The 21,501-nt window shown below is 39.2% G+C and overlaps 1 protein-coding gene across 2 annotated transcripts in view; it reads right to left on the bottom strand.

The window, feature by feature from the left end:
* The window catches only part of Mlip (muscular LMNA interacting protein), a 243,963-nt gene that overhangs the window by 167,728 nt on the left and 54,734 nt on the right, over positions 1-21,501 (bottom strand). The gene's annotated exons all lie outside the window — the stretch shown is intronic.

Raw genomic sequence — 21,501 nt, 5'->3', positions numbered from 1 at the left:
GTACTATCTCTTCATTCTGTTTCCTTTGCTGGACAGAAGCCTTCCAATTTCACATAATAATATTTGTCCATTTATGATAATCTTTCCTGCCACTTCCATGTGATAAGAAAGCAGAAGAGGGTGTGGCCTGAATGATTGAAGGGAACCAGTCAGAGGAGAATAGGAAGCGTGGGAGAGGAAACGGAAGTAATTGAGACCAAAAAAAATGGCAGCACGTATGTATGAGAACGCTATTACTTTGGATCCTGACGTAATAACCTAAATTCCTAAGCCAAGTGGGTAAAAAGATAGCTCAATGTGTAAAGAGACGTTGTTGAGCCTGATGTACAAAACACACACATACATGCACACGCACACATATGAGTACATAAATGTAATGGAAAGCAATGAAAATATACTTAAGTGCTCTGTAATTCATCTTTTTCTGTGAAACAATTTTTAATTTATTAATTAGAATGAAAACAATACTGTAGTTTCCTGAAAACATTTTTAAAGATTAGAAACCAATTGTTAACATTGTGAATGACTATGAAATAGTGAGGTTTTTTATTATATCTGGTCATATTTTCTTTTTTTTTTTTCAATGCAGTTTATTCAGGAACCTTGAACAATCATCTGACCCTGGGGAAAGCCAGCCCACAGCTTAAATAGCCTCTGGGTAGCCAACCCCAGCGTGCAGATAGGTCCACATACATGGAAGCAAGCCAGATCCTCAGCCTTAGCCAAATGTGGAGTCATCTTTTTTTAAGAAGAATAAAATAATTTGAAATTTATATTAGGAAGAAAACTCACATAAAAAATATGCATGGCAAAAACACATGAAAGGTCTTACCATAAGAATCACAAAATTTCAAATTAAAAGCATAATGAAATTTCATGTCTCACCCACCAAATGGACAAAACCTAATGCGGTCAAGAATGTGGCGCAACAGATATTGACACATACAGCTAAGGGAGTGGGGGTGGGGGTGGGGCAAATGGTAGGACTGATTGGAAGCAATCTGGCCTGATGACATCGTGATCAGCAGTCCTTATCTCGGGCACAGTCCCTAAAGAAATCGCTGCACCTGCTCCAAGAAGCCATGGGTCTGCACATTTTCGTTGATGCTTTATGGGGAAGACCAAGAAGCAACAGTATAAATGCTCACTACACACAGGCATGCATAAAACACACACTGAATGAAGAAACACAAAGCAATGAACTATATAGGTTTATATACATCGACATACCTACCACACAGAAACATATGATTATGATATGTGGAATGTCTGTCTCAAAACTGCAAATGTAAGCATAGATAATTTTATAGCTGCTTAAGCACAAATCATTTATGAAAATAATATAAATCATTATGAATAATATAAATCATTTATGAAAATTATAAACAGTACATCCTACGCTGGCCAGAGTTGAGCAAAAGCCATAGCAATGGATACTCAAGAAGCTTCAGTTAACAATGAAGGTTTATCATTTCTGCTTTCCCTAAACACAAAATATTTTTTAATACTAAAAGATGAGTTCAAAATATCTGAAGCACAAGTAATGGAACATTTGGTTCTTGAAATCACAAAGAAAATGACAATGGATGATTATGGGCATTAAAAGTCTTCTAGAGAAAGGTCAGGGTGTCTTCAAATATTCTTATGAGAGCCTGGGCTCATTCACTGAGGCCACTGCATTTCCACCCATTTGTTCGCACAGAAAACCCCTACTGAATTCAGTCGCTAATATCAAAATATCCATACAGTTTTCAAAAGCATGAAAGGCCCTGGTTTTATTTTATTTTTTATTTATTTCTGTCTTGGGGCAGGGGGTTGCAAGCGTGGAGAATGAAAATGAACACGGAGATTAATGGGACTGGAGTGTATGATGTGAAATTCACAGCGAATTAAAAAGTTTTTTTTAATTAACCTACACTATATTTTATATGTTAAATAGTCTTAATAATTATAAGTCTGCCTAAAATGATACTCTCTAGTAACAGTTTTATTATGTCAGTTGGTCATCATTATTGTATGTTTGGGCTTGTAATTAAATATTAAAACTGGTTTTAAAAAATTATGGCCTCAATTTTCTAGTCAAAAAGACATAGGTTATCTGAAAGAATAAAGAAACAAAACCCAGGGTAAAAACACAGGTAAATGGCACAATATATCAAATGGATATAATTTATATCTACAGAATACTCCAACTACACACTAAAAAATATACCTTTTTTGTTTTGTCTTGTTTTTTGTTTTTCAAAACAGGGTTTCTCCATGTAGCCTTGGCTGTTCTGGACTCGCTTTGTAGACCAGGCTGGCCTCAAACTCACAGAGATCTGCCTGCCTCTGCCTCCCTGGGTGTTGTGATTACAGACGTGTGCCACCATGCCCAGCAAAAAATATACCTTTTATTCCACAGCCCAGGGAAATTTCTCTGAAACAAATCACATACTGAGGAAGAAATCAACCTCAACAAGCACAAAAATAAAAGAAAGGAGTAAAGCAAGCAAGGAAGAAAGGAAGGAAAAGAAATGACCCCATACATCCTATCTAACCACAAAACAATAAAACTTAAAAATCAACATCAAAAAAATCTCTAGTAACTACACAAACTCATGGTGATTAAACAACATTTGCTGAATGGTGAGTGAGTCAAAGAAGCAGTCTTGAGAAAAAAAGAAAACTCTGGGAACTAAATGAAAACATCACAACAAAACCTCTGGGACACATTAAAATCAGTCCAAAGAAGAAATTTTATAGCTTTAAGAATTTATATTCAAAAATGAAGAACTTAAGAATTTGCGGAGGGGAGAGGAAAAAAATATAGTACAAGAAAAAAAATTTAAAAAATCAGAGAAGAGCAATTCAAGATGGTGGGGGCTTCCTGTATTGGCTGCTGTACAGTGGGCAGGAGCCACTGAGACAGGAGACTGAGAGACCAATAGATGCTATGAGGGGAGATGCAGCAGCAGAGAAGTCTGCAGGTGTGGAGGGTGGATATGGAAGGATGGAGAGATGAGTGCGATTGGGATGTATGATGTGAAATTCACAAATAATCAATGAAAACATTTTGTTGTTGTTGTTTAAGTGGTCTCATTAGAAGAAAAGATAGTGGGGCAGAACTATGCACCCAGTAGAGTGCAAGCACAGAAGAAAAAGAAATGTGACCTTGATGAGTATTGCCAGTCCTAGGCCCTCTGCAAGGTAAGGACCAGTGGCCAGGCATGTAGCATGAAGCCTACTGAAGCCCATGCTCCCTGTTGCTGGGAGCAGAGCACACAAGTCACAGAATTGCCCATGGGTTGAAAGCAAGGTGATGGTACCTGGTGAGCTTTGGCACAGCCAGTATCAAAGGCAGAAGGAGTACAAAAGCCTGAAACTCTCAGAAATCCTGCCCCTAGATACCTTGCCTATCTGCATGATCACCTTGACTCTAAGCAACAACAGAATATTCAAGATGAGTCTCAATGATAATCCGCTATTTAGATTGCTTCAGAAACCAGAAACCTTAACCCAGACCAATGACTTATTGCAATAATAATTTGCTTTGAGCATATATATATATATATATATATATATATATATATATATATACTTTGCAATGCCACTTCAATGAATGACATCCAATGAAGAGGTGGAAAAATGACCAAACAGAGAGACAGAACTATAGACACAGTGGCAGCAACAGGTAAGGGGCATAGCTGCAATGAATGGGGGAACATGTCATTGTCGCGTTGGGCCCACAGAGTGATGTGTAATAACCCAGAGTTTGAGCAAGCTCTGTCCCCAAAAGCAAAGCCACAGTGATACTCTCCCTGGCTCTGAGCAATAGCAGGATGTCCGTAGCCTGTGCTGTTGCCAGCTGTCTTGTTGATGTCTGTGGGTGTCCATGATCCATCCTTGCTCTTCCTTTTGTGGGCAAGGAAGCTTCTTTTGCACTGGTATCAATGACTACAGATTCATAACTGAGAATGAGAGACACTGAAAGATTCTGTGATAACCTTTCCCCACTCCGTCCCCAAAAAAGAAACAGTCTAAACAGGAAGCCATGGAAGAAGGTCCTTAAAAATTATGATAGGGAACCTGAAGTGTAGCTCTTTGTAGTTGATGGCTTCTTTTTGAGGGGTGATGAGGACTCAGTCACCTTTTAGGGGTGAGAGATTGACCATGCTCCAATCAGTATGTCGGCAATACAAATTGGATATGATGTGTTGTTGTTTTTGTTTTTTGTTTTTTTGTTTTTTGTTTTTTTGTTTTTCTTTTCGGAGTAGAGCACAAGGGTGGGAGGCTAGACTTAGGAGAAATGGGAAATGAGTGTGTTTGGGGAGGATTGTGTTAAATCTCCAATAAAAATATTACACTGAAAAAAATAGTCAGAGAAGAATAAAATAAAAATTAATAAGATTAAAAAAAACAAAAAAATGGTTCTTTGAAAAGATAAACAAGACTGACAGACCCTGAATGTAGCAATCATACAAAAGAAAAGACTCATATTAATAGAATCAAAGAAAAACATTACAACAGACATCAAAGAAATTCAGGACATTATAGGGGAATGTCAATATATTCCCAGTTAAGTTAAGTTAAGTTAAGTTAAGTTAAGTTAAGTTAAGTTAAGTTAAGTTAAGTTAAGTTAAGTTAAGTTAGAAAATCCAAAAGAAATGAACTAATTTCTAGGTTCATTTGAATTGCCAAGTTTAATCCAAGAGGAAATAAGCAACTCAAACCCAATAGACCCATAACAAACAATGATATCGAAGCAGTAATAAAAGGCCTTCCAACTACAAAAAGCCCAGGCACAGATGGATTCACAGCAGAATTCTACCAGACTCCAAAAGAACTACAATCAATACTTCTTAAATTATAAAAATAATAGAGAAAAAATAGAAGGAACTCTTCCAAACTCCTTCTACAAAGCCAGAATGACTCTAATATCAAAACCAGGTAAAAAGACAACAAAAAGGAGAAACTATAAGCCAGCATACATGCAAAAAAAAAAAAAAATACATGCAAAAATCCTGAAAACTGCTTTCAAACTAAATGCAAGTATATATTCAAAAGATTATCCAACACAATCAAATATCAAATTAGCTTTATCCCAGAGATACAAGGATGGCTCATCACACTAAGCCAATAAATGTAATAAATCATATAAATGGACTTAAAAATAAAAATCACATGATTCTATAAATTCATACAAAAAAGGAGGCTTGAACATACTCAACATGTCTTCATGGTAAACATTCTGAAGTAAGTAGGACTACAGGGAACATACTTCAATCTAGATTACAAATAACAAATCCATAGCTAACATCATTCTTCATAGAGGAAAAACTAGAAGCAACCACACATGGCTTCCCACCATGCTGACTCCATTCTACAGTGTTTGAAGACCTAGCTAGGGCAATAGCATGAGAGAAGAAAATTAAACAAATAGGAAACTAAGTCAAACTATTCCTATTTGCAAATGATGTGGTATTACACATAAGAGAGCCCAAAAATTTTACCAGAAAACTTCTTGAAATTTTATTGACACTCTTAGCAAAGTGGCAGGATACAAAATTCACCTTATAAAAAAAATCAATAGTCTGTTTATATATCAATAACAGGAATGCTGAGAGAGAGTTCATGGGATGATTCTTCTTCAAAATAGCCCTAAAAATATCACTAAAACAAACCAGGGATGAAAAAAAATGGAATGAAAACTTTAAATCTCTGAATGAAGAGCTTGAAGAAGGCCCTAGGGACTGATGGAATTAATATTGTGACATGACCACTCTATCAAAAATAATTTTCGTATTTAATGCAATTCCAATGAGTTCTTCACAGAAACAGAAAAGAATCCTAACACTCATACAGAAGCACAAAAGACCCCACATAATCAACAAGACCATGAATAAAAGGAGCAATGCTTGAGAGATTACCACCACATTTAACACTATATCACAGAGCCATAATAATAATAAATAGGAGGGTACTGACAGTAGAACAGATATGTAGGCCAATGGAACAAAACAGAAGACCTAAGCATGTAACTATAGACAGATGATAATTGAAAAGATGTCAAGAAAAAAAAGAAAGACAGAACAGCATCTTCAATAAATGGTGTTTGAAATGGATGTCCTCACGTAGAATGAAACCAGAGCCATACCCTGAACAGAAATCAACTCCAGATAGATCAAAGATCTCAGCTTAAAACTGAAATGCTAAAATCTCTAGAAAGGGGCAGAAAAGGACTTTCTGAATTGGACTCCAATAGGGAAATAAGGCCAACAATTGACAGATAGACTGCATAAAACTAGGTTTCTGTGTAGCAAAAGAAGTAATTGATAGAATGAAGAGGAGCTCACAGAGGAAGAGAGAATTTTTGACAACTATATGTCTGATACAGGAATGTCTAGAACAAAAAAAGGAGTTTCAAAACACAAGAATAAAAAGAATGATCCATTTTTTTTAACAGGCTATGAATCTGAAGAGTGGTTTCTCAAAATAAAATGGATTTAAAATGGCTACAAATTATCTCAGAAACTGTTCAAGATCTTTAGCAATCAGAGAAGTTCAAATACAAATTCCAATTTTATCTTACCGAAGCAGAAGACTACAAACTAGTCTTCTGACAGCATACAGTAGCAAGGGGTTAAGGGAAAGAAGACCCCTCATTCACTGTTGGTGAGTATGCAAATTGGCACAGCCACGATAGACCTCAGTATGAAGAATTTCCAAACAGCTAAAATTAGATGAACATGTGATCCAGCTGTTTCACTCCCCGATATATTCCCAAAAGACTCACCATCCTATGCCAGAGATAACTGTGTAGCCATATTCACTGCTGCTTTATTCAGAATAGCTAGAAAATGCAAACAACCCAACTGTTCTAGAACCAATGAGTGAATGATGAATTACACAGAACGTGAACTTGATATAACCTGGGCTTGCAAGAAGCTCCCAGAGAGTAAACCAACCAGGTTGTCTGGAGGAATCTAGGCACTCCACAGGGCCTGGGGTGAGATAAGGCAGCAATTTGACAGGAAAACCCAAGAGAATGAAATGGACAGGCCCTTAGATTGGTGAATCTCTTAGGGCACTTTAAACAGAGTCACACACTAATGAAGCAGAGCTGGGAAAGACTTCAGAAAAAATATATATATCTAAAAGATCAGAGAGGTTGAAGGGAGAGAGGCACCAAGCTAGGAAAGTGTCTGATCTCGCACCCACAGGAAGAACTCTATGACGGAAACTGTGCTCAAGAACTGACCTGGTTCCTATGGTTTCAAAAGCTACTCTCAAAGGCTTTCCTGGTCCTTTTGTCAATACATTTCTGAGAGAAAACAAAACAAAGCAAAAACAAAAACAAAACTATGTGCTTTATTATGTTGTTGTATTTACATGTGAATATAAAACCACATCTTTACAGTATGAATATAACCACTTACAAATTTTAGTAAGTAGCCATGTTCATTAATGCAAAGTGAAATGACTAGAAAATAAGAATCTACACAATAAAAGAGCCTCATCTAAAATAATGTGCAAACTGCCAGTAAACCTATGAAAGGGTAGGTATGTCTCACATACCAAACATCACTTAAAGGAGTAAAAGCAGCAAAAACCAAAAGTATAGAATCTAGCTATTTTCCATATTCATCCTCTTTGCTGGGAAAGGGCTCCTAAGGGTTCAACTGAAGCCACTGGAAAAGTAGGGGGCGGCTAAACAATATGCAATTCTGAATAAGAATGCCAGTGTTCAGGTTGGGAGGCAGGAGAGGAAAGCAAGGGTTGCCAGGGCCTGAAAGCCAGGATCTTTTTTTTTTTTAATCGTTTATTACAATTTATTCAATTTGTATCCCAGCTGTGGCCCCCTCGCTGGTTCAACTCCTCCCATGTCCCTCCCCTAGTCCACTGATAGGGGAGGTCCTCTTCCCCTTCCATCTGACCCTAGCCTATCAGGTCTCATCAGGATTGGTTGCATTGTCTTCCTTTCTGGCCTGGCAAGGCTGCACCCCTCAGGGGGAGCTGATCAGAGAGCCTGTCACTGAGTTCATACCAGAGAAAACCTCTGTCCCCTTTACTAGAGACCCCGGAAAGCCAGGTTCTTGAATAAGATAAGAGCTTGAAGAAGAATCTTGGGCTTGAAAATATGTGGCAGATGCAAAGCTAGACCCTGTGAGAGGGAACTAGTTAAATGGGGTAAATGGAAAATGGAGAGTAGCCATTCACAGTCTGACTCTCTCCAAGGATCTACTAAAATATTTTTCTGGGATCTGAGGGGTTTCAGCCAGATGGGGAATGAAATCAAACCAAGTATCTGGAAAATGAAAATAAAGATGTCCCATTAGAGTGTAGCTCTTGAGACTACAGGGGTCCTGGGATTAAATCTACTTTCTAGACCTGGCCACATGTGGGAGGCCTTGGAAAGCAGGCCAGTCATCCAGTAAGAAAATAACAATAATGTGTGTCTTCTCCCATTTGTGGTTCTATCATAAGGACATGTCCTTTTCTTTCACTAGTTTGGATTTCCTTTACATTTCTGCATAGAAGAAAGGAAACATATCATTCTGTGCCCAGCTTATTTCAGTTAATGCAGTGATCTCCAGCTCCATCTGTCTTTACATAATGACTTCATTTCCTTTGGGTAAATGCTTAGTAATGGTACAGCTGATCATATGGTAATTCTAGTTTTAGATTTTGAAGGAAACTCCATACTGTTGTGTGCAGGGGCTCTGATGTATACGACTATCAAGATGCATGGAACTCAGCAACTGTTGTTGGCTTTTTGCTTTGTATAGTAACCATTCTGGCCCAGGGGATGTTAATTTAGTCTTGATTTGCACTCTTTATGAGCAAAGATCCTAAATATTTTTTTCCATCAATTTACCAGCCATCTGTCTCTTTTAGGAATTGTGTTCAGATCATTTTTGATTGGATTGCTTGTCCTTGGACGTTAGGGTTAGTTTTTAAGTCTGTTACATTTGTGTGTGTGGCGTGTGTGCACACACACACACATCTGAATATGTGTGGGTGCAAGCATGTCACAGCACATCAGAAGACAACTGGTTGGAATTGATTCTTTCCTTCCACATGAGTTTCAGAGGTTGGATTGGGGTTGCAAGGATTGGCAGCAAGTATCCTGACCGGGAAGAGCCTCCTGCCAGCCCTGGTAGCCTCCTCTTTGCATGTTGAGTCCTCTCCCTGGCCCATACTCTTCATGTATTCTAGAAACTCAACCTAACGTGTGAGTAGCAGGACAGAGATTTTCTTCCATTCCATGCTTTGTCTGAGGACTCTGTTATCTGCCTTGCTGTGGGGAAGTTTTATATTTTAATGCCATTATATTTACAAATGCTTGATTTTGTTTTCCAAGTCATTGGGGTCCAATTCAGAATACCCTCACTGGCACCAATATCTTAAAGGATTTCCTGTATTTTTTCTAGTAAGTTCAAATTTGGGGGGGTCTTACATTAAGGTCTTTGACCCCCTCCTTTTGGTGTAAGTTGTATCTCTAGATTCAGTCTTCGGTATGTATGTGAATACTCACTTTTCCCAAGGCCATTTGTTGATCTACTGTCTTTTCTCCACATATTTCTTTGGTGATTTGTCAAAAATCAGATGTTATAGATACATGGGCCCTTTATTTTCTTCCATTGTCTACAAGCCTGTTTTTATCCCAGTAACGTGTGTTTCTGCTCCTCTGGTTCTCTAGTATATTTTGAAATCAGTTGTTGTGACATTTCCAGTATTATTCATTTTGCTCAGGATTGTTTTAGTCTTTTACATGACCAGGTGAGTTTTAGGTCTTTTTTTCTTCTACTTCAGTGAAGAATGTCACAGAAATTTTGATGGCAATCTCACTGAATCTGTAGCTTGTTTGGGGATAGAAAGGACATTTCAACAGTATTAATTATGCTGGTTTTGCAAGGGAGGTTGATCCACTTATATTGTCTTCTTCAGTTTCTTCCTTCACTGTTTTATAATTTTCACAGCAGATAAGATATAATTTCATTTTCTCTCCTTGGTTGAGCTTATTCCTGGGAGGATCAGGGAGTGTGGCTGTTTTCAAACGTAGTAAGTGGGACTGTTTTCCCAGTTTCATTTGCATAATGATTATGAACAGAGAAGACAAAATCCACGCAGTAAGGGTACGCATCCTGTGCTGTCCTCGAAGCTGCACACACTGGTGTGACCAAGTCCTGCTAGCTAACAGTGTGAACAAGAGCATCCAGGGGGATGTGCCAAGGAGAACTGCCCACCTGAAGCATGTGCCCACTTCGATTGAGTAGCGCCTAGTAAAACTTTCCTCACCAGAACACACTTCCAAGTTTTAAGGTGCCTAATTAAATTTGAATTTCAGACTACACCCAAATAAGTTTTTGTCATAATATTGTCACATAAAACATTTGGAATAATTATTGAAGGGCTAACATGTCCCAGATGTTTTGTTTGTGATATACCAAAGCAGTATTTTGCCATTTACCCGACATTTGAATTGGATTGGACCTCGTGGGCTTTCGATCCCTCGGTTTGACAAGTCATTGCTGCCTCTGCTGCTGCTGCAGTTTGAGTCTCGTTAGTCCCTCGCAGGCTTGTGTGTTTGACCACTTGCTCCCCAGTTGATGGCGCCATTTTAGAGATGTTGTAGAAACTTGAAGATACAGGACCCGAGCCTGTGAGAGCAGTCCTTTGGAGTCATTGGCCTTATTCCTGGCCCCATTTCTCTGCTTCCTGATCCCCTCAGATGTGAACAAGCCATGCAGCAGGCTTCCATGTCAGCTGAGGACAGTATCTCCCGTCATGAGTCAGAGTAAGCCTCCCTTCCCCTAAGTTGCTTGATTGGGTGTTTTGTCGTGGTGATGAGAAAAGGAGCTGAAACATGCGATAAGACAGAAACTTACGGCCGCTTGCTGCCTCTGTGATGTCTTCTGAGCATCAGTTTTTAGGAAATAATGAACTGATTGCAAACCCATTTCCAAACACTGTTAACCTGGTGACAATAAGAAGCACCAGGTGTCCCAAAGACGGCTGCCTTAATATCACAAAGGACCCATTACCTGTCAGCTGAAGTAAATGGGGCCCATTTAAGCATCTCTACCAACATAACAGCACTTGAGGACATAAGGCTATTCAGGTCACCATCCCATTTTTTTTCTGTTCAGTTGATGAGTGAAAATGAGAATAGCCTAGACCACAGCAAAGTGGATTTTCAATAGAGGAGACTGCTAATTTCTACCCACAAAAAGCTATTTTCTCATTCAATGGAAAAAATGTTTCCTAACCCTCCCTAAAGGTTTAAACAGTTCAGCTACACATCTGATAAGAAACCATGTGCTCTGGGTCAAATATATTTGAGGACAGATGCCATTACTATTATTATTATTAATTATTATTATTACTATTAGTACTTACAATTTAAGTACTTTGTATCCCAATTATAGCCCCCTCCCTCATGTCCTCACCGTCTCACCCTCCCTCCCTCTTCCTCCCCTATCCATCTTCCCTAATCCACTGATAAGGGAAGTCCTCATCCCCTACTGTCTGACCCCAACCCATTAGGACTGCCTGGATCCTCTTCCTCTGTGGGTTGCCTGTGTCGCCCCACAGAGAAGTGATCAAGTAGCAGGCAACTGAGTTCATGTCAGAGACAGTCTCTTCTCCCCTTACTAGGGAACCCACATGGACACTGAACTGTCTATGGGCTACATCTGGGCGGGGGGGGGGGGGGATCTAGGTCTTCTCTATGTGTGGTCTTTGGTTGATGCATCAGTCTCTGCAGTCCCCCCTGGGTCCTGCTTATTTTTGTCTTTGTTGGTCTCCTTGTGTGGTTCATGTCCCCTCAGGGTCCTTTTATATCCCCCTTCTCCTATGAGACTCCCTGCACTCTGACCAAAGTTTGGCTGTGAGTCTGCATCTGCTTCAATCCCCTGCTGGTTGGAGTCTTTTAGAGGACATCTGTGGTAGGCTCCCATCCTATTCTCTCTCTTCTACTGCTGCTGGTGTCTATCCTGTTTTCCCTTCAGAATAGATGCTCTTAATTGAACTTCAAAATCTGCTTTTCAAAGTAGGATGGTATTTCTCTATTGAGAATTCTCTGTTTAGCTCTGTACCCCATTTTTTAATTGTGTTACTTGATTTTTTTTAACTTCTTGAGTTCTTTATATATTCTGGATATTAGACCTCTGTCAGATATAGGATTGGTGAAGATCCTTTCCCAGTCTGTAGGCTGTCATTTTGTTCTGACGACAGTGTTCTTTGCTTAACAGAAGCTTTTCAGTTTCATGAGGTCCCATTTATTGATTGCTCATCTTAGAGCCTGTGCTGTTGGCGTTCTGTTCAGGAAATTGTCTCCTGTGCCAATGAGTTCAAGAATTTTCCCCGCTTTTTCTTCTAGGAGGTTTAATGTGTCTGGTTTTATGTCGAGGTATTTGATTCACTTGAACTTTAGTTTTGTGCAGGTTGATAAATATGGATCTATTTGCATTTTTCTACATATAGACATCCAGTTGGAGCAGCACCATTTGTTGAAGATGCTGCCTTTTTTTTCCATTGTATGGTTTTGGCTTCTTTGTCAAAAATCAAGTATCCAGTATCCATAGATGTGTGGGTTTATTTCTGTGTCTTCTATTCGATTTCATTAATCCACCATTCTGTTTCTATGTCAGTACCATGCAGTTTTTATTGCTATTGCTCAGTAGTACAGCTTGAGATCAGGGATGGCGATGTTGTTGTACAGGATTGTTTTGGAGATTCTGGGTTTTTTGTTTCTCCATATGAAGCTGAGAATTGTTCTTTCAAGGTCTGTAAAGAATTGTGTTGGTAGATCATCTGGAGGTATCTCCATTCCTGATCTCAAGCTGTACTACAGGGCAACAGTAATAAAAACTGCATGGTATTGGCATAGAAACAGAAAGGAGGATCAATGGAACCGCATAGAAGACCCAGAAATAAATCCACACACCTATGAATACTCGATATTCGACAAAGAAGCCAATTCCATTCAATGGAAAAAAGACAGCATCTTCAACAAATGGTGCTGGACCAACTGGAGGTCTACATGCAGAAAAATGAAAATAGATCCATATTTATCACCCTGCACAAAACTAAAGTCAAAGTGGATCAAGGACCTCAACATAAAACCAGATACCCTAAATCAATTGGAAAAAAAAGTGGGGAACAGCCTAGAACTCATTGGCACAGGAGACAACTTCCTGAACAGAACACCAACAGCACAGGCTCTAAGAGCAACAATCAATAAATGGGACCTCATGAAACTGAAAAGTTTCTGTAAAGCAAAGGATACTGTCATCAAAACAAAACGACTGCCTACAGATTGGGAAAGAATCTTCACTAACCCTTTATCTGACAGAGGACTAATATCCAGTATATACAAAGAACTAAAGAAGCTGAAAAGCAGCAATCCAAGTAATCCAATCAAAAACTGGGGAACAGAGCTAAACAGAGAATTCTCGACAGAGGAATATCGAATGGCAGAAAAACACTTAAAGAAATGCTCATCCTCATTAGCCATCAGGGAAATGCAAATCAAAACGACCCTGAGATATCACCTTACACCCATCAGAATGGCCAAGATGAAAAACTCAAGTGATAACACATGCTGGAGAGGTTGTGGAGAAAGGGGAACCCTCCTTCACTGTTGGTGGGAATGTAAACTAGTACAACCACTCTGGAAAGCTATCTGGCGCTTTCTAAGACAAATAGGAATAGTGCTTCCTCCAGACCCAGCTATACCACTGCTAGGTATATACCCAAAGTTTGTTCAAGTACACAAAAAGGACACTTGCTCAACCATGTTTATAGCAGCTCTATTTGTAATAGCCAGAACCTGGAAACAACCCAGATGTCCATCAACGGTGGAATGGGTACAGAAATTGTGGTATTTTTATACAATGGAATACTACTCAGCAATCAAAAAGGAGGAAATCATGAAATTTGCAGGCAAATGGTGGGATCTGGAAAAGATCATTCTGAGTGAAATATCCCAGAAGGAGAAAGACAAACATGGGATATACTCACTTATATAGACCTATAAGATATGATAAACATAATGAAATCTATACACCTAAAAAAAATTATCAAATGAGCGGACATGGCGTAAGATGATCAATCCTTGTTTAGAAAGACAGATGGGATGTGCATTGAACATCCCATGACAGGAGTCTACTGAGCGCATCTGAAAGACTCTAACTAGCAGTGTTTTCAAAGCAAAGACTCATGACCAAACCTTTGGCAGAGTACAGGGAATCATAAGAAAGAAGGGGAGTTAGTCTGATGGGGAAAGGATAGGAGCTCCACAAGGACCAAATATATCTGGGCACAGGGTCTTTTCTGAGACTGACATTCAACCAAGGACCATGTATGGATATAACCTAGAACCTCCACTCAGATGTAGCCTGTGGTAGCTCAGTAACCAATTGGTTTCCCAAAGTGAGGGGAACAGGGACTATTTCTAACAGGAACTCAATGACTGGCTCTTTGGTCTCCCCACCCCCAAAGGGAGGAGCAATCCTGTTAGGCCACAGAGGAGGGCTTTGCAGCCAGTCCTGAAGATACCTGATAAAACAGGATCAGATGAATGGGGAGGAGGTCCCCCCTATCAGTGGACTTGGAAAGGGGCACGGTGGAGATGAGGGAGGGAGGGAGGGACTGGGAGGGAATGAGGGATCAGGACACGGCTGGGATACAGAGTTAATAAAATGTAACTGATAAAAAAAATAAAAAAAAAGAATTGTGTTGGTATTTTGATGAGAATTGCATTGAATATGTAGATTGCTTTTGGCAGGGTGGCCATTTTCACTATGTTCTACTGATCCATGAACATGGGAGATCTTTCCATCTTCTGATATCTTCTTCAATGTCTTCCTCCAGAGACTTTTTTTTCAAACAGGTCTTTTACTTGCTTGGTTAGAGTCACAACAAGGTACTTTATGTTATTAGTGCTATTGTGAAGGGTATTGTTTCCCTAATTTCTTTCTCAGCCCTTTTATCTTTTGTATACAGGAGGGCTACTGATTTGTTTTTTAGTTAATTTTGTATCCAGCCACTTTGCTGAAGGTGTTTATCAGCTGAAGGAGTTCTCTGGTTGAATATTGGGGGTCACTCATGTATACTATCATATCATCTGCAAATAGTGATACTTTGACTTCTTCCTTTCCAATTTGTATCCCCTTGATCTCCTTTAGTTGTCTTTTTGCTCTAGCTAGGACTTTAAGTACTATGTTGAAGAGATACAGAGAGAGTAGACAGCCTTGCCTCATCCCCGAGTTCAGTGGAATTGATTTAAGTATCTCTCCACTTAGTTTGATATTGGCTATAGGCTTTCTGTCTTTACTATGTTTAGGTATGTGCCTTGTATCCCTGATTTCTCCAAGACTTTAAACACGAATGGGTATTGTCAAATGGCTTACAAGCTTTATAAACAACATGTCAGCATCAGTCTGGATTCTAAGTTAACATAGCTATTGCTTGCAGACAACAATGATATAGCGGTTTTCTCAAGCAAGATCTGATATTATTTTTAGAACTGACACTTAGAATTCAGTCTATATCTATAGATTTGTGAATATGGTATAAATTGGGGATCTGCACCTAAAAGTCTAACATTCTAATTTTGACCCATGACCTATTTTGAAATAAGTTTTGTGTGAACAGAGCTTCACACTTTCATTCACACTTTCATCTTTTGCTCAGAAGCAAGATGAGTAGTTATAACCAACAAAGCCAAAAATGTTGACTATCAGGACCTATGCATAAACTATTTGCTGACCTGTGATCTACACACACATTTACCAACAGCCTGGAATTGGTTTGGATGTATTCTGAGTGATCAACAATTGCAGGCTTGATAATTCACACTTTGTCTTGATGAGTGACATCTGACGTTTATTCGTTGCAATGCAAAGCCTTTCCCAGGAGATCCTTCAACCCCAAACTTTGCTTCTGGGAGTAATAAAAGCTAAAGTACAGTTTGCCGGTTGCTATAAAATACAAGTTAATTAATCATTTTTATTTGTCTTCCCCCCACACATACCTTTTTAATAATGAAATTACAAGTCCTTCAAGATTCTTTCCTCAAGCAACTCCTGCCCTCCACCTAGAAAACACTAGCCTAAATCAAGACCAGAAACAACAGTAACATGTTCCAATTCTCTTTTACATACTTCTATTAGGGTAGTGTAGGGCATACACACTTTTTCATACCAGGCTGTTTAGATGAAATTGCATACAGGTTTCAGTCCTGGTAATATATTTGGACACTGTGTTTAATTTCCTTTCTTTTACCATGATAACATATTCTAACAGAAAGTAACTTCGGAGAGAAATAATTTCATGTAGCTCACAATTCCAGGTTATGGTCTATCACTGCCTGGAAGTCAAGGGGCAAGAATCTGATACAATATATCACGTCATACCCACAGTCAATAGCTCACATAGAGGAAATGCATGTGTGCTTGCTTGCTTGTGTTCATCTCCACCTATCCACTCTTACACAGTTCAAGGCCACCTGCCTAAGACCTAGGGGATAATGCTGCCCACAGTAGGCTGAATCTGTCAAGTAAATAAAACAGTCACAGACAGGCACATGGGCTGACCCAAGGTAAACAGTCTCTCATGGAGACACTTTTCTAGGCTGTATCATGGCAATTAAAGCTAACTATCATACCATGCAGCACATATTCTTTGAAGCCTGGAAAAGCCATTTAATGGCTACTCGGAGTCTCCTTCAGTAAGTCCCATGAGCATTAATTATGACCATGGCTTATATCAGAGAGGCTGGGGGATCCAATCCGTCTCTGTTGATTATGGCTCTTTGTTATGCACTGGATGTACTTCCTCCAGAAACAAGGTTTCTGTTCCTCCAGCAACCTGTCCAAATGATAGCCAACTCTTCCCTGTCACTGTTGAATCACTGTCTGCCCTGCTTACACAAAGCCAAGGCACATCAGGCCAGTCTGAAAACGGTCTTCATCTTGTCTACATGTTACCTATGTTTAAACAACCGGCACACAAATCTTACATGATATTTTTGTTTCCTTTGAATAGACTTGAAGTAAATAAAAATGAATGTCCTTAGGTTTTCCTCACACTAACCTACCCATTGCCAAATTTATTGATTCCAAACTCATGGGGGGAAAGAATGGGTGGCTACAAACAGGTGAATTACTTCTCCAAAGAGATCAGAAATGATTCATATTTTTACCAAAGCAATTAGCTCTGATAGTTTAAAAACCAGTGAAATAATCCTAATACCAAATATAATTCTTAATCAGGATCCAATTGTATTTGCTTCTTCCTTCTGTACCTTTACCAACCACAAGGAGAAAATAAGTGGCTCTATATTGATGAAATATATATTCAAAGCTCTTCTTTCAAGTGTAGGGAAATGAGTCATAGTTGTCAAGGCTTCAGTTGGGTTTGTGGATTGGCCTCTGAGATGTTACTACAGAGTAGACAAGCTCCTTGGATGTAGCAATTTCAGCACTGGGAAAACCGCCTTGGTGACCTCAAAGACCAGAAGACAGTTATATGGCTAAAAAGGGTAACAACTGTTATCTCAACATGCTTCTGAAATAAACCCACTCAAGTGGTGGTCGGGACAGAGAGCACTTGAAGCATGTATTGTAGAATGTAATAATTAAAAGAACCAAGAACCACTAGGATTTTAAGCGGCATGGGCAAGATTTTCAACACTCATCAGATGATCATAGCAGTTCTATTTATGGCTACTGCAAACTTAAAAGTTGCTTTGAAGAATTTGATCAAATAGGTAAAAGTTCTGATGCAGCAATTAAAATTCATCAAGCCAATTGCAAATCTCCCTCCACAGTAAACAAAAGCTAGGACAAATGAACAGAAGTCACCTTGAATAAAAAACTCAGTGAGAAACGCGTAAGCTTCTGCTGATTATCACCAAGTGCCTTAGGAGGCTTCTCAAATGCTAGCTGCTCTTTTGCAAATGGCAATGATTTGATATTTTAAATTAATAAGCGAATCCCTGAATCTCTGTCTACAATAACCTCCACTTATCGGCTCCTCTCAGTACCAAGTATTCTACAGCTTTTGTACACGTTCCTTCTCTCCCAGGCCTTCAGGCTCCATACAATTGTCTCCCAGTTTAAAGACAAAGAAAGTGTTTGTTTTTCCAAGGTGAAGGTCACACTTTACCTGATGTAACAGATTTGGGTTTTGAACTCAAGTCTATGGCCGCATTCTTCCATACCACTGTTATCCTCGGCAGCACCAATGCCTCACAGTGCACAGAATGTTTCAGTATGCACACGGGAACAAGAAAACACCTTACTAATTTTCATAAAACATAACAAATTCTGGCTGTTCTTGCTTGTAGTCAAACCTCTTGAATCAAAAGTATTAAAAAAAATATTCAAATTTCATGGTGACATCTGGACTGAGATATCTGTAGCTTAACCAAAAGTTTCACGTTTTTCTTTTTTTTTAAGTGAGACCACAACCATGTAAACATGACATAGCTTTGATTTCTTTTCCTCCCCCATAAAAACAGAAAAGCAATCTCATGCTTGTTTGCTGCCTAAGCCCAGCCCAGTATCTTGCAGTAATCAGCCACAGACCCCCCCCCCACCTCCATTCTGATTCCATGCACACATCTGCAAAGTGTAGGCAGTCTCCAGAGCAGAGTCCTGGCACTACAATAAAGTCGCTTACATTTTTTCACTTATGGTAGCAGGAAGATACTGCAAGCCATTTGTCAACAGAGGGGAGAAAACAAACTACTGACTTCAAACTAAGAAGATAACAAACATGGTTGGTAAAACTGTTGAAAGACAGTTCCCTAGAAAATATAGCTCAAGAGCAAATGACCAGAGAGGAAATTGATCACAAGTAAGTAAAAGAGGATTGATCTAATGGATTATTAAAACACAAGATGAGGAATGATGGTAGGCTCTTGTTATAAATCTAGGGCTTAATAGCTGATTGCAAACTTGAAAATAAGCAAATAAGTAGACATGATGAATGTTCACTGAATGTGTGCTTGAGTAATTTAAAACTCACCTTCATTTTTTTATAATTCACATACGTATTAACAATATAATTTGATTATATTGGATCCCTCTAATCCCCACCCCCAGTGCCCTTCCCTTCCTAACTAGTTGCTTTCCTACTCTCACGGCTTTCTTTTTAAATCCACGTAAGGTTGCTTGCACAGGCATGGATGAGGGCTCTTTGCTGAAACATGAGCAATTCAGGAGGGATTACACTGCTGAAGAAAATGCTGCTTCCCAGCCCCACAGACATCAGCTTCTGATAGTTTCTCAGCAGAAGGGTGGACCTTACTGGCACCTCCTTCAAAGCATGACGGGATGCTGAAGGGCCCACTCTAGTGAAGATTTTGTGCAGTTATGAAACAAATGACCGTGTCATATTCAGACGGAAATTCACAACTCAGTCTAATGCAGAAGAAATCAGAACTGAAGAAGTTTTAACAGTAATTTTTACTCCATTAGAATGCAAACTTTCAGACCCAAACTTTGCAAATTGGGAACTCTGGAGTCTGGTGGGAAAGGCAATAGTCTAAGCCTATAGGGAATATAAAAATTTTGGAATCTGTTCTAGGATGCACAGACTATGTGATCTAGTTTAGAAGAACTGGTTAAAATATAAGCAAACAGAACTAATCAGGGAAAATGAAAACTGCAGCAATTCTGAACCTACAGAAACAAAAATTTACCAATATGTGTTGTTTTACCTAAAAATATCCTAAACAGAATTTAAAAAAAAAAAATCTGCCATAGCCACAAAACCTATTTAACATCTAAAGTTAGGTATTTCCTGTTAAAAAATGCTACTGCATCTCATAATCAGGGACAGATGCGATGTAAAGAATGTTAGATCACCAATCACTTAATCTTTACAGAAAACATTCACAGCAGAGAGACAGAGGGCAGAAAGACTTCTTCTGAGGGATGTGGATGCGGAAAAGGCTCCTGTGCTGCCCAGGCGGCTTAGTACTTCTCCCAGGTCACCGCAGGATCCCACTGCGAACCACAGCAGGCTCTGAGCAGAACACTGGAGGTTCCAGGATGCTAATACCAACATTAATGGCACCGTTGTAAGCAATGCCTCCCTCCATGAGGACTGCAGCTGAGTCTAAAGGAGCTAAGGCAGGAAAACACAGGTGCCTAAATCAGAGAATTGGGTATCCAATCGAACAGTCTTCTCTGTGCCCAAGTTGCAAGACATGACTCACAAACCATTTTTTAAGATCTCATTTTTTTATTTATTTACTCTCTCTGTGTCTGCCTTTCTGTCTCTCTGTGTGTGTTTCTGTCTCTTTCTCTCTATCTCTCTGCCTCTCTCTGTGTGTGTGTATGTGTGTGTGTGTGTGTGTGTGTGTGTGTCACAGTATTGATATGGAGGTCAGACAACAGATTGAGTCAGTTCTACCATGTGTGTCGTGAAAATCAAAATCAGGTTGTTAGGCTTGGTGGCAAATATTCCTGTGCACTAATCCATCTTACCCGCCCGGAAGTAAGGATTGTTCAATAAGCATGTTGATGTGAATGCTATGTACAATGAACTTGCTTTGGAGAGTTTGGGTATGACTCAGTGATAGACAGTGAACATGCACAAGGGCCTGAGTTTGATAAATGATGTCAATATATCCAACGGAAGTGGCAGGGTGCTTTTTGTTTTTTCCAAAAACACTTAAAAAATTTTTTTCTCAGAATTAATTTAAATTTTCTTTGAGTTCTAAAAGAATGGATGCCATTGTCTTAAAATAGCCCTTGCTTCTCTTTTACACTCGAAACAAGCTAACTCGTGACATTTGTCTCTTTCTGAAGATAAATCAGCTATTGAAAAACAACAGTAGTCCTCTAGCTGTGATGAAAACAGGAGCAAGATTAGCAGGCATATTTTGCATGTCATAAGCTTGCCACGTGCCGCCTTTTCCAGATATAAATGCAGCAACACAGTTGGAGAAGCGCTGCCAGCTTGGGAGTAATTAGCTAGATTCACCTCATAGATCTCTGTGGCAAAAACATTAGCAGAGAATCTCTATATAACACGCCCTCCTTTAGCAATCTATTATTACCCAAGATATCAATTGCGGAAGAAGGAGGGAAAGAAAGAAGTAAAAATATGTGACATTCTATTAAGCAGTGTGAGATCCAACATGATATCAAGTCACTGAGAAAATTCAAATGAGAACAGAAAATGCATGAGTGGGGTGGAGAAACGGATTTGCAGGTACGCTGCTTAGCTGTCTTAGTAGAGAGGAAGGCAGCCAGGCTTAAGGAATGGTCCATCCTTCAAAGCTTTACACTAAAGAGATCAGTTATAGTGGGTAGTTTACTCTCAAAAGAAAGAAGGGGGGGGGAATAGGATAAGGAGAGAGTATGCAATAGACACAGCATGACAAAAGTTTTTGTTTTAAATATTAGCAAAACGGATTTTTTTCCACCTAAACGTGTTTCTACTTACAATGCCACTCTAACAAGCATGACAACAGTGTGCCACTCCCAAATCTGTGCC

This window comes from Meriones unguiculatus, chromosome 6 (genome assembly GCF_030254825.1).
Source record: "Meriones unguiculatus strain TT.TT164.6M chromosome 6, Bangor_MerUng_6.1, whole genome shotgun sequence".
Classification (NCBI taxonomy): Eukaryota; Metazoa; Chordata; class Mammalia; order Rodentia; family Muridae; genus Meriones; species Meriones unguiculatus.
Note: the sequence above shows the minus strand (reverse complement) of the source record. Positions and strands in the feature narration are given on the sequence as shown.